Raw genomic sequence first — 12,354 nt, forward strand, 5'->3', positions numbered from 1 at the left:
GTGGCTTCACAATCATTGCTCAGCTGCAGTCAGAAGAGGCAGGTGGCACAAAACACCATGTCTCATCTTTCTCTGCCTTCTCTGCCATTCCCACCACACTGTTTTACCTCAGCTTCATAGTCACACCCCCTCTAGCATTTTCCTTTCTGTTCCTTGAAGGTTTCAACCATGCACCACCTCACTGCATGTGCCACTCACCTGCTTCCCTCCTGCCTTCCCTCCCTCTCACCAGTTGCTCACAGGTGGGAAAAGAGCCATGGATGGCTGGTTCCAGTCCCCGGACTGTATGCTTGACTCCCCTGGCATATACTTAACTGGTACTTGGCTGGAGTTCCAAGTACCAACAACCCAGTTCTGACAAGTATATCCCAGAATATACAGCCATATGAAGAGAGGAAGATCCACTTAGGAACTAAGCCTGGCTCTGGAAGGCACATGTTCCATACACTACACAGAGGAGAACAGGGTCCTCAGCGGGGTAAAATACAATTGGGGAGCCTGGTCCGTTTAGCCTAGAGAGGAGATGACAGAGAGGGGATCTGATAACCATCTCCAAGTATTTAAAAGGCTGCCATATGGAGGATGGAGCAGAATTGTTCTCTCTCGCCCCAGAGGGACAGACCAGAACGAATGGGATGAAATTCATTCAAAAGAAATTCCGTCTAAATATCAGGAAGACGTCCCTGACAGTTAGAGTGGTTTCTCAGTGGAACAGGCTTCCTCCATCTTTGGAAATTTTTTAACAGAGGCTAGATAGCCATCTGACGGAGAGGCTGATTCTGTGAAGGCTCAAGGGGGTGGCAGGTTACAGTGGATGAGCGATAGGGTTGTGAGTGTCCTGCATAGTGCAGGGGGTTGGACTAGATGAGCCATGAGGCCCCTTCCAACTCTTATTATTCTATGATTGTAATAGCATAGAGTCCACCCCCCAAAGTATACATTTTCTCCAGGGGAACTGATAGAGTTGCCAGATCTGGGTTGGGAAATACCTGGAGATTTTGGGAGCGAAGTGTGGGGATGGTCAAGTTTGGGGAAGGATCTCAGCAGGGGACAATGGCATTGAGTCTATCTTCTGAAGCAGCCATTTTCTCCAGGAGAACTTACTTGATCATCCGAAGATCAGTTGTAATAGCAGATCTCTAGGCACCATTTGATGGTTGGCAACTGGTCTCTATAATTTGGAGATGAGATATAAATCCCAAGGGATCTCCTGGTCTTACCTGGAGGCTGGCATCCCTACTGCACACTCACATCTTAAATGTTTGACACTGTGGTTACCGCATTTCACTTTACCTCTTTTTGTTTTGTTTTGTTAATTAATTGGTGTCAATCTATTTGGCCTACCAGCTTGGTCTAGTGGTTAAGATGGCCTCTAATCTGGAGAGCCCAGATTGATTCCACGCTCCTCCATGTGCAACCAGCTGGGTGACTTTGAGCTAGTCACAGTCCTGTTAGAGCTATTCTCACAGAGCAATTCTGTCTGAACTCTCTCAGCTCCACCTACCTCACAGGGGTGTCTGTTATGGGGAGAAGAAGGGAGGGCCATTGTAAGCTTTGAGACTCCTTCAGGTTGTGAAAAGTGGGGCATAAAAACAATTCTTTTTCTTTAGGATCTCTGCTTGCCTTTAATGTTTTTACTGTCCTTTGTTGCAGGGGATCCCTAACCTTGCTGAGACTAGACTGAAGTTCCCTTTTGGAATTTGAGACTGGAGAGCAGGGACTAGCACAAAATGGCTGCCATTGAGGCGAGGCCCAATCACAAAATGGCTACCTTGGGAGCAGGTTCCAGGCCAGTATCCTCCTATGATGGAGGCAGCTGTTTGAGAATGAGTGTTCCCTGCAGGCACAAAGATGATACCTCCTGGGCTCTTCTGAAGCACCTCCAGCTCCCATGAAATGGAGGAAAGCCAGGACTGGCTTTTTGATTTATGAAAGAGATACTTTGGGGGAATGAAGGAAGTAGGTGCCAAGAAACACATCTGTGGGCGTCATGGGGATCCCTTCTCTATTGTTTTAATATTTTAACATCTTTTATTGCACTATTATTGAGGGGGGTAAGTTTCACAGCTGATTTTAGATTTGATTGTGGTTGTAATTCAGTTGCATGTAGATATTATTGATCTTTTATATACTTTTATATATATACTGATTTTATTTTTATGATCTTTTTATGGGACGGGTCACCTCGGCTGAGATTAGTGCAGGCTATAACCATTTTGAAGAAATAAATACAGAAAAGGAGCTGGGAGAGACTGAAACCTTGGCATTTGGGTACCAGATAGAGCAGATGGGATTTATTGGCACCATCAAGAGGCCTGCAAAAGAGTCACGGGACATAAGGTGGCTCTTTCCCCCATCTCTCTTATTATGGGTCCCCCCTCCAACCATAACAGAGGAAGCCTCTCATGATCCTTTGGCAGAGAAGCAGATGGATTTGTATGGAGTTAATTTTAGGAAGGATAGTAAATTATTCAGCAGAATAACAACTCACTCCAGGAAACAGGATTCAAGGCATGAAAGGCTGGGGTCCTGGGGTTCTGGGTGACGTGATGGCTTAATTGACATCTTACTTGGAAAGTTCTTGCTCTGGGAGTTTCTGGGGTCTGAGCCAAAAAGAGCAGCCCCAGCAGCCACTTCTGCAGTGGTAGATGTCTAGGGTTGCCAGCCTCCAAGTGGTGACTGGAGATCTCCCTGCTATTTCAACTGGTCTCCAGACCAGATCAGTTCACTTTGGAAGATGGATTCTATGCAGGCATGTCAGTCCTCAGTAGGACCTGGGGATCCCCCAGTTTTACAGCTCATCTCCAGGTGACAGAGATCAGTTCCCCTGGAGAAAATGGCTGCTTAGAGGATGAACCCCATAGCATTATACTCCATTTAGGTCCTTTCCCACCCCAGACCCTGCCTCTTCTTTCAACGACAGAGATCAGTACCCCTGAAGAAAATGGATACTTTGGAGCAGGGATTCCATCCAGGGTTCCAGGGAAACTTGGAGTTACAGGAGAACTCCCCAGGGGTTAAGTGGCCTGTCCCAGTGCCCTTCCCTTAGTTTCTTTCTCCACCATGGAAACAGTAAACGATTGATTGGCTGTCTCCTGCTTCCATCCCTAAATCTCCAGGCGTTTCCCAACCCTACTCCATCCCCATCCCCTAACAGTGGCTGGGCGGGAGGAGGCCTGGTAACCCTACTTGTTGCATCTCCATAGGGTTCAGTCTGGCTCCACCCTGCCCTAAAGTCCCGCCTCCCCCAGTTCATCACACACACACCCCAGTTGATACACTTGGCAGCTCACGTGCTTCCTGAAGCTTGGATGTCCCCACTTGCCATTATGGCCCCCACCCCAGGAACAAAGTGTTCCCTAATCTGAATTACATCAAATTACACCAAGTGTAATTAAGGAGCATTGGTATCTGCATGCCAGCCAATTGCATCCCTACGGTCAGGATGTAAATGCAATTACACGGTGCTTGCGCAGCTGCACTCTAATTGGACTTGTAGCAGCTCCCTTGCAAAGCATAGCACACCCCTTGTAACTCAGAAAGGTGTGGAGCTCTGGAGGGATGCCCTGAATTGTTCTGACACCTCAGTCCTTGGCAAGCTTGTCCTGAGCCTCTGCCAGTCAGTGATTTCTAAATCATTGGAGAAAGGCTCTGCCACCCTTGTGGCACATACAAGTTTCTTCTGACCCAGCCTCGGGGGGGACCTGGGGATCCCCTGAAATGATAACCCATCTCCAGACTAAAGAGATCCTGTGGAGAAAATGGCTGCCTTGAAGGGTGGATTTCACAGCATTATACTCCACTGAAGTCTTTCCCTGCCCCAAATCCCACCAACTTCTGGCTCCATCCCTAAAATCTCCAGGTACTTTCCCAGCCCTGAACTGGCAACCCTACTGTCATTTCTGTTCAAACCAGTAAATTGGGTTTTTGAAACTTGGGGGGGGGAGACCTCACAAAAGTCAGGTAACTGAGACACATGCTGTGCTTCTGATTCTGTTTGATGTGTTGATCTAGTTTGATATGTAGATTCAGAGTGTTTATTGTGCCTAGCTTCCTTCTCTTCCTTCCCCCTTTCACACCTTCCCCCCATACATCTTCCCTGTCTCCACCATGTAATGCTACGACCTTGAGCATCCTGCTATCTGCCTGGCTTCTTTTTCTTTGAAGCTCTCCTGCGTTTCCCAGGTTCTTATGGGAAGCGATGCGAGGAAACTGGTTATGTGCTCTTCTTGTTCTATTGTACCCCAGTTTGGACAAGGTACTTGTTGGGTTCACTTTCTTGCTTTAGAATAAACACATCTTTTGCATCAAGTCACAGACTGTGTTTTCTGGGCAACTGAAGGAACCTGACAGATGGAACTCATATCCTCTGGACACACATACTGATGAAAACCCGGCCCGTAACTCTGGACCAGCTGTGCCAGAGGGTGCATAAAGATGTTAAAAAACGTGGGAGAGAGGACCCCTCCTCTCCAAGGAACCCCACAAAGGAGTTTGTAAGGGCATGGCAACTCTTCTCCCACGAATATCCTCTGTGTCCGGTTCTGGAGAAAGGAGCACAGCCACTCAAGGCCTGTCCCCCGAATTCTGACCCCGATGAGGTGGTGGGCTAACAACTTGTGGTCAACCATGTCAAACGCAGCCGACAGATCAAGCACCACGAGGATAGCTGAACCACCCCAATCCAAATCTGGCAGCCACCAAGTTTATGACCCCTGGTCTACTCAAGTAGGCAGCAGATCTCCGGGGTCTTGGGCAGAGGGGGGTCTTTCTTAGCACCTATTGTCGAGTTCATGAACTGGAGATGCCAGGGAATTAGCCAGAGCTCCTCATCATGCAAAGCAAGTACTCTATCACTGAGCCACACCTCCCCCTCCTTAAAGCCCTCCCTCAAGGCCTACTTACTGGGGTCACTGTGGCTGGACAGGTAGTTGTGAATTTCCTGTATTGTGCAAGGGGTTGGACTAGATGACTCTGTAGACCCCTTCCAACTCTAAGATTCCATGATTAATTATATGCATACATCCTATAACCACAGGAGTCCACAGAGTCTTTATCCAAAACATGTTTTTAACTTTAACATTTCCAAATAGTTTGTTAACTCAGCATTGTGGTGACTTATTTATAAGCAGGGCCTCCCTAACATTTCCTCTTTTCTCGGGCTTCGGTTCTATCCTCCTTGTTTCAGAGGACCCTCCCGACTGCATTCCAATTCTCATTTTGCTACTGAGCTAAAATCTGAGTTTAAGGCCCGATCTAGCCAGTGGAAACTCACAACTTCTGCATAAAACACAGAGAAAATATGATGAACCTCCCCATTCCCCTTTCCAGAATGGTAAAATGTTTGTGTCTTTCCAGGGCTACTTCTGATTTTAAACTATCTTTGTTGTACTTAAAATGCCATTAAACACAGAATTGCTCCTGTGAGAAGTAGAAAACAATCCCTTACTGGGTTGATTTGATGTAAACGTGTACAGATTTTGGATAGGTACCCTAAATACCAAGCATGTTTGCATACGCACAGGACTTCCGTATGCTGCAATTCCTGTTGCTATGTTCTTAAGAGTTCATGCATTTTCCCCCTCGTATCTTTGTCATCGAAGTCAATGCAGTGTGGCAGTTACAGCTGGACTAGGATTTTGGAGAACTGAGTTCAAATCCCCATTTTGCCATAACATTCACTGTGTGACCTTGGGCCAGCATTGTCTCTCAGCCTACCCAACCAGACGGAGCTGTTGTGAGGATAAAATGGAGGAAGATACGGTGGCTCCTTGAAGGAATGGCCAGATAAAACGTTTCTGCTAGGCAGTTAGGCAAGGTCTGTAATGACTGCTGGGCTGGAAGAAGATGAAATTATCCTACCCAGGGATAACTGGCCAAGTTTCTTCTACGGCCACTGGGCAGGCAGAGGCACCTGTCAATTGCCAGGAAATTGACATACTAACATGTAGTTGACTTCTTGTCATGGTTTCAACATCACTGGCCCCTGACTTGGATGGCCCAGACTAACCTCATCTTGTCAGCTCTCAGAAGCAGGGTCACTTGTGGTTAGTGCTGGGATGTGAGACCACCAAAGAAATCCAGGGTTGCTACTCAGCCAGGCCATGGCAAGGCACCTCTGTTTTTCTCTTGCCTTGAAAACTCTCTAGGGCTGCCGTATGTTGACTGTGGCTTGAGGATGCTTTCCACCTCCCACATTACTGTGGTGTGTCTTTTTTACGGGCTGGGGGGGGGGGCTGTCAAGTTGCAGTCCACTTGGTGACCCCCTAACATTTTCAAAGCAAGGTAAAGGTGATTTGCCTTTGTGTAGCAGCTCTGGAATTTCTTGGAAGACCCTACTAAGCTTCCAAGATCTGAGAAGACTGTGTAGTCTGCATGGAGCTTTTATTCCAATCCCAGGTCGATTCAGCCTTTGCCATCTCCACTGAATGCAATTTCCATTTTGATTTTGTCCGATTTAAATTTTCCCTCTGCAACAAGCATGATTGATCTGGAGTGACCCTACCTTTATCCTGCAATATCCTAGCGTGGATATAACCCTCAATATTTGAAGAATTGATTGAGAAAGCATGAGAAAGCATGCAGAGCTTTGCCTGCTTTGAATTTGTTCCTGAATTCCGTGGTAGAGAAGCCCTGATTGGTCAAGGTGTCAGTTCCTGATTTCCAGGATTTAAAGGGGAAGCCCTAACTTTTCTCAGCAGAAGCTCTAGAAGCCTAAAATTCTCTCAGTAGAGATTTGCCTCTTGGTTTTTTTCTCCCTCCTCTGCTGTTTCCAATCCTCTCCCCCCCCCCCCATTCAAGAAAAGAAAGAAAGAGGCTCCTGCTGCGCTTGGCTCCCCCCTCCCCTTCTGAGTTTCCCTAACCATGTTCAGAACACTTTTCTGTTTCAATGGGGGGGGGGGGGGGCGAGGAAGACCCAAGTTCCAATCAATCTGGATTCAGCAGGATCCACAACGGAATAAACAAAGTAAATGCAGACTCTGCCCTGGGCTATATTTTTAAGTGTTGAAGCTTTCTATTTGCCACATGGGTGCAAAGGTTGCATAGAAACATTTTAAATAGATAAAAGTATTTCATGTGATGAATTTGCCTTGCTCTTTTGCAAAGTCCTTCTTTTTGTGACACTCACAATGAAATCCTCTTTCCTGGGTCTAAGCTTCTTTTAATAGGCTTGAGTATGATTCTCAAAAGACCTCTCATATTTGCAAAGGATTCCCCTGAAATCTACCCAGCCTCTTTTTCTCAATGCCTGATATAAGCTGTTTTCCCAATATGTTCCTTCTCACTTTCATTATGACCTTCTATAAAGAAAATCCACAAAATTACTTCCTTCTGTTGCTTCTTTGGGGGGTTTTCTTTAAGGGCAGCCTTTCTCAACCTTCTTACTGTCAAGAAACCACTGAAACATTGTTCATGCTTCGAGAAACCCCAGAAGTGGTGCAATGGTTGTGAAGCATAGATGTGTGCAGGGTTTCAAAAAACCCGTTTTAAGGTGACACTCTCCATAGCAACAGAACACGCCAGCTCAAACCAAAGACTCTGAGGTTGCAACCCGACAGTTAATATCAGCAGTACGCTCTGGAATCATCTTGGGAACAAAGATGCTAAAGGACATTGCAAGGTCAAATTCGTGCACACAGTAACTGAAAACAGCAGCACATGTGTTCATGTGCGCACAACCGCCCACAAGCAGATTAATGTGGTCATTGCAGCGTAGCTGTCAGAGTATAAATCTGCAAATTGGCGGCTTCCCTCCCACCCATCCTCCTAAACAGATATCCCAGATGAGAGAGGAAATGTCTTCATTCAGGAACGTCTTGGAATCTGAGGTCTGCCTGGGGGGGGGGGGGAGGGAACCTTCCTCAGAGTGCAAGCACGAGGCACATGGTGACCCCTGTGAGGTAAGCATAGGCCTAGGCAGGTGTCACTTCATGCTTTGATATGGGCTGCTCACTAAAATGACCACCCCCTGCCACCTGCAGTGCAGCTTCTGCACACCTAATTTATTAAGCCAGGAGTAGTCAAACTGCAGCCCTCCAGATGTCTATGGACTACAATTCCCATGAGCCCCTGCCAGGGGCTCTTGGAAATTGTAGTCCATGGATATCTGGAGGGCCGCAGATTGACTACCCTTGTATCAAGCTAACCGGGGGCTGGGAACCATATTTGTACATCTGAATTGTGATTGTGGGATTGGAACATAAGGTGGCAAATGTACTGGCATCCCTCTGTTCCACCTTGAGTGATATTTCCTTATCCCTATCATGCTTTTTATATCATTCTAGCACAGTGGATGCTTCTGCCTTTCGGTTAAATACATGCAGGGTCACTGCTGCGCCCTGAAATTGGTTGTGTGTGAGGTCCCTCCCCTTGCCAAAGGTTCTCAGAAAGTTTATCCCCAGTACGGCATCGCGGTTAAGAGCGGCAGACTCTAATCTGGAGAACAGGGTTTGATTCTCCGCTCCTTCACAGAAGCCTGTTGAGTGACCTTGAGCCAGTCACTGTTCTCTCCGAATGTTCTTAGATCCTCCTGCTTCAAAATGTGCCTGTTGTGGGGAGAGGGAGGAAAGGGGACTGTAAGCTGCTTTGAGACATGCGAGGCCAGTTACAGTTCTCTCAGAGCTCTCTCTGTCCCACTTGCCTCACAAGATGCCTCTTGTCGGGAAAGAGTTTAGTGACACCTCCAAGATTAACACAAACTGTGGCAGCTTTCATGAGCCATTGCTCACCTCAAGGTGCTCCCGGACTCTTGCTGTTTTCTAGAGCTACAGACAGACTAACGTGGCCACACTTCTTGTTGTGGGGAGAGGAAAAGAAAGTGACTGTAAGCCATTTTGAGACTCCCGAGGGTAGAGAAAAGCGGTGCAACCCCCCCCCTCTCTTCTTTTCCCACACAGGGTTCAAAAGATTATCTATTCCACATAATATATTTCTGGTAAGGCCTTGGAGGAGGAGCATGTCTCATGGCTTAAGTGTGACTCAGCGCTTAACACCCACTCAAGGTGGCTGTCCTGCCCCTGAGTGCCTCCTCCTCCAACCGGCTTGCCTGTATGTTCAGCGGCCAGCCAATCGTCTTCCGTCCCCCACCCCTGACCACCGCCTCCTCCTTCCACTTCCCTTGGAGGCTCGGAGGCTGCAGATCCCTGCCATGTGAGAGCTGCCCCTGCTGGTGAGCTCTATAACAGAAGAGGTAGTCAGCAAGCCTGACTCACACCTACAGCCAGCAACAGAAGCACTGCAGGAGGAGTCAGTTTTAGATCCACAGCCAGGCCCCTGGACAATGACCCCTCAGCCTCCTGGACCTGAGGTGGCAACAGACAAACAGCTGTTTTAATGAGATCTGGACTGCCTCTGCCTTTTTGCTGTGTGACTGCAATCAGGCCAAGGATGCTAATAGTGGAGCAGGGCAGCATATTTCAAGCAGTCCAACCAAGTGGGGATGGAAGGGTTAAGCCCCCTCACATTTCCCTACTCAGCCCGAGGCAAATGAAGGTTGCCTGAGCCCGCAATTTGTATGTTATGGACCTGCCAGATGTACGATCTTCATCTCCTCTGTTTTGGGCCCTGAGGGATTGTAAAATAACAAGGGCTGGGCAAGGTTAAGAAACCTATTTGTGGTGTGTGATTTGTGAGGCAAGCGGATCCCATTCAAATCTCTTCTTCTAAGTCGAGAACTTGTGAGGCAGACTTCACAAAAATCAGTTCCCCCTTTTGTGTTGGCCCCCTGCCATACTGGGCTATGATAAGAATACCCACAGCAATGCATGTTCTGCATTTCGTTGACTTAAAATCCACTGCATGATCTTGCAGGCAGGCACGGAGGCAATTGGTTTCCTTAAAAAATGAGGAAACCAGTGAGACGCTGGTATAGAGCTGCCAGCTTTGGGCTGGGAAAGACCCGGAGATTTTGGCTGTGGGGCCTGGGGAAGGTGGGGTTTGAGGAGGGGAGAGACCTTCAAAGCAGCCATTTGCTCCAGGGGGGCTGATCATGGTGGTTTGGAGAACAACTGAAATGAGATTTCTGGGTGCCATCTGGAGGCTGGCAGCTCAACACCAGTGAGATGTTTTGTCCATACAAATGCAAGGGAAAGCAGAGTCAGTCCCTGTTTCAATATGCACTAGCTTCAGCACTAGAAATCCAGAAGTGGAGACGGAATATATAAGAGCAGCTGTGGACTGTGCCAGCAAGCGGAGGCAAACTTTCATGCCCCCAGCGGCGTTTTGGATGTGAGTGGAGAGAGCTGCAAGTCCACACGGGGTTTTGGGGACTGATTCATCTGGAAGCCGGTCTTGTTAAGCAACTGTGCTTACTTCGACTGATTTCCCCCTACCCGGTGGCAGCTTTCAGCTGAATTCTCCCCTCTCTCTGCCCCAGCAGCTGCTGCCATAGAATCATAGAATCATAGATTTGGAAGGGGCCATACAGGCCATCTAGTCCAACCCCCTGCTCAACGCAGGATCAGCCCAAAGCATCCTAAAGCATCCAAGAAAAGTGTGTATCCAACCTTTGCTTAGAATCATTGAATCATAGAGTTGGAAGGGGCCATACAGGCCATCTAGTCCAACCACCTGCTCAACGCAGGATCAGCCCAAAGCATCCTAAAGCAATGTTGGACTTGTAATTGTTTTTTGCCAGCACACAGATGTCTGAAATAAATAAAAACTGCAGTGTCGCTTGGGTGCAAGATGCAACTGAGCGACTCAGCCCTGTTTAAGGATCCTGCAAGGTCTGGAGCCTCGGGACACGGAGGAACTTTGCCGGCGCCCTAACGTTGTCCCCCCCTCCCCCAAGGCCCCCTCCAAATCCTAGCCCAGAGTAGCGGCAGCTTCCTGCGTTCTTTCTGCCCCGCCAAATGCCAATACAGCAACTCTTCCAAGGTCAGATTATCAGCCTGGTATCCGATACCCAGCATCTCCGCTGCCATTCTCTGCGAGGCTAAGTAGCAGCCATTGATTTTGCATAGGAAGGTTATTTTTAGTTATTTTTAACCAGTGCTGTGTTGAGCAGAATGGATCGCAGGTCTTTCCTGCTCTTGTTGCCAGGTCTCCGTGCTTTTGAGGGTTTTGAATGGGACTGGTTGCCTCGGCCAGGCACCCCTGATATCACACTACAAGGTCAGCTACGGCTTTGTCGGATAGCAAATGCTGTTTGTATTTAGCATTTAAAAATTCCTTCAGCTCGCCCAGTAAACAGAGCAGCTCGATACAATCCTCCTAGAGAAGTAGCTGTATTCCTCTCTTGCAGCAAAATAGAATTGGCGCCTTTCAGCACCTGAAGAACTAGCATGACTTTTTTAGGGAGGGAAAGTGGCATGGAAATACAGCCTTTGGAAGCTAAGAAGGGCAGGTATTTGGAAGGGAGACCACCAAGGAAGGCTCTGCAGATGAAGGCAATGGCAGACAACTTCATGTGCCATAAAATCCCCTTCTCAGGATCACCGTAAGTGAGCTGTGAACTGATGACACATTACACACACAAGGTGGTGTGGTATAGCCCAGCCTTGTCAGATCTCAGACACTGAGTTGGTACTTGGATGGGTGACCACCAAGGAAGACTCTGCAGAGGCTAGCAATGGCAAACCTCCACTCGCTCGCCATAAGGCCCCTTGCTAGATGTACCATAAAGTTATTTGGGGCTGGACAGCATGTACATAATGTATGCTTTTGTGGTCCATGAAAGTTTGATGCTAAAATTAAAATGTGCTTGTTTTGAAGGTGCCCAGAGACCTCATTTATCACTATGGGTCCACTACTCACTTCACCCACCTAGCTACCAAATTAACATTTGCCAACCTGGGGATTAGAAGGATAATTTGATGTTGCCAAGAACCGGTAGTGTTGAAAGGGGACAGGTTTCAGTAACTGAGGGGATAGAACAGCCTGTCTTGGTGTAGTGGTTAGTAGTACAGACTTCTAATCTGGAGAGCCAGATTTGATTCCCCACTCCCCCACATGTAGCCAGCTGGGTGACCTTGGGCACAGCACTGATAAAGCTGTTCTGACCGAGCAGTGATATCAGCGCTCTCTCAGCCTCACCCACCTCACAGGGTGTCTGTTGTGGGGAGAGGAAAGGGAAGGGGATTGTAAGCCGCTTTGAGACTCCTTCGGGTAGAGAAAAGCGGCATAGAAGAACCAACTCTTCTTCTTCGTCAGTAATCTCAGGGCTCTCTCAGCCTCACCCAACTCACAGGGTGTCTGTTGTGGGGAGAGGAATGGGAAGGCGACTGTAAGCCGCTTGGAGAGAAAGCCGCTTCAGGTAGAGAAAAGTGGCATACAAAAACCAACTCTTCTTCAACTTTTTTACCGTTGAGAAATAAATCCCTGAAACAGGCTTTGAGAAATTCCAAAAGTAGC

At 47.9% G+C, this 12,354-nt stretch overlaps 1 protein-coding gene across 1 annotated transcript in view; it reads right to left on the reverse strand.

Annotated features, from left to right (window-relative positions):
• Positions 1–12,354, reverse strand: part of NGFR (nerve growth factor receptor) — a 59,358-nt gene that overhangs the window by 31,266 nt on the left and 15,738 nt on the right. The gene's annotated exons all lie outside the window — the stretch shown is intronic.

Source organism: Paroedura picta, chromosome 16 (assembly GCF_049243985.1).
Source record: "Paroedura picta isolate Pp20150507F chromosome 16, Ppicta_v3.0, whole genome shotgun sequence".
NCBI classification, from domain to species: Eukaryota; Metazoa; Chordata; class Lepidosauria; order Squamata; family Gekkonidae; genus Paroedura; species Paroedura picta.